Source organism: Budorcas taxicolor, chromosome 5 (genome assembly GCF_023091745.1).
Source record: "Budorcas taxicolor isolate Tak-1 chromosome 5, Takin1.1, whole genome shotgun sequence".
Taxonomy (NCBI): Eukaryota; Metazoa; Chordata; class Mammalia; order Artiodactyla; family Bovidae; genus Budorcas; species Budorcas taxicolor.
In genome coordinates, this window is record NC_068914.1 from 163,972,794 (window position 1) to 163,974,368 (window position 1,575).

A 1,575-nucleotide genomic window follows, 5' to 3' on the forward strand; every position below is an offset into this window, starting at 1 on the left:
GCTCTGGCCCTGACCGCGCACACGCTCCTGCGCGGTGGTCCGCTTCCCTGTACCGCAGACCCCTCCCGCCCAGCTGAGGACTGGTGGCTGGTGGGAGCGCCTCCGTGGGCCCGAAGGCGACACGGTCCGGGTGAGGGACGGCGCGCCCTCGGTGAGAACGCCTTCTCTAGCGATCCGAGAGGGAGCCTTGGGGTACCGGACCCCCCAGCCGCTGCCCCTCCCGAGTGCGCAGTGGCCACCGTGGCGACTGCCAGAGCACGTGGGCAGAGCAGAACTCCCCCGCCCTCCGTGGGAGGGGAGGGAGTTGGGTGCGCCGGCCCCGCGGTGGGGCCGTGTGCCGCTCGTTGCCTACCGCGGCCCGCGCCTCCCCCCTCCGAGTCGGGGGAGGGTCCCGCTGGGCCCCGCCGGGCGTCCGGCAGGTGGGGGGCCGTGTGCGTGCGGCCGGCCCCCCCGTGGTGTGAGCCCTGGGGGAAGGGGGGCCGGGTCGGGGCGCGACGCCCGGTCGGCCTCGGCTTCCCCGGCCCCGCGGCTGGTGGTGAGGGGGAGCCCGTCGCGCCCGCCCCCGCCCCCTGAGCCGCAGCTGGTGGCGGCGTGCGGTCACGGTCCGGGCCGCCTCGCTCGAGAGCGTTGTGCCCGGGGTGTCGCGCCTCGGGGTTCAGACTCAGACGGAAGACGGACCTGTCGCGGATGGATGGCGGAAGACGGGTGGACGGCTCGCCGGCCCTGGCGGCGGGGCCGGGTCGTGGGCCACGCTCCGGGGATGGCCGGGGCCGGCCGGCGCCCCGGGCGTCGCGGGACCGCCCTCGCGTGCGGGTGGCGGTGGGATCCCGCGCTGGTGTTCCTGGGGGCCCGGCCGCGTGCCCGGTCTCTTTCCTCTGGTCCCCGGACGGCGCCCGCGTCCCTGTCCCGCGGCCCCCGCCGTGCGTGCTTGCCGGCCCCTCCCCGCCGCCGCCGCCGGCCTCGCCTCTCCTCGTCCCGCGCGTGCGACCGCCCGCGTTCCAGTCCCCTGTCTGGGCCCGAGCCGGCCTCGCCTCGCCTCACGTGGGTGTCGTCCCCCGGCCTCTGCCGGGCCGGTGGCGTCCCCGGGCGGAGCAGTGCCCTCGGAGCCCTGAGCGAGGGGGGCGGGGCGGGGGGGCCCCGCGCGCGTCAGGGCCGTGAGGGGGGAGGAGGGGGCGCCGGTGTGCGGCGGGAGAGTGTTCTCCCCGGGCCGGCTGCGGCTCCGGGGGTGGCGGTGGGCGTGAGCCCCGCGAGGGTGGGGGCGCCAGGCGGTCGTCCCCGGGTGGTGCCGCGGGACCGCCCCTGTGCCGGGAGGGCCTGTGGCGGTGAGATCCCGCGGTGGGCCCCGGCGGCCGACTCGCGTCCCCTCCCCCGGGTCGCTTTGGGCCGTTCCCCTCGCGGTGGCGCGCGGCCACCCCACCTCCGCCGCCGGTCGCGTGGTGTCGGCCCCGCGTGGCCGCATCCCGTCGGTGCCCCTCTCCGTCCGTCCGTCCGCCTCGGTCCCCTCGCCGTCTGCTGCTCCCCGGGGCCGTGCCCCGGTGTGCCTCGCTTCCCGGGCCCGCCGCGGCCCCGATCCGT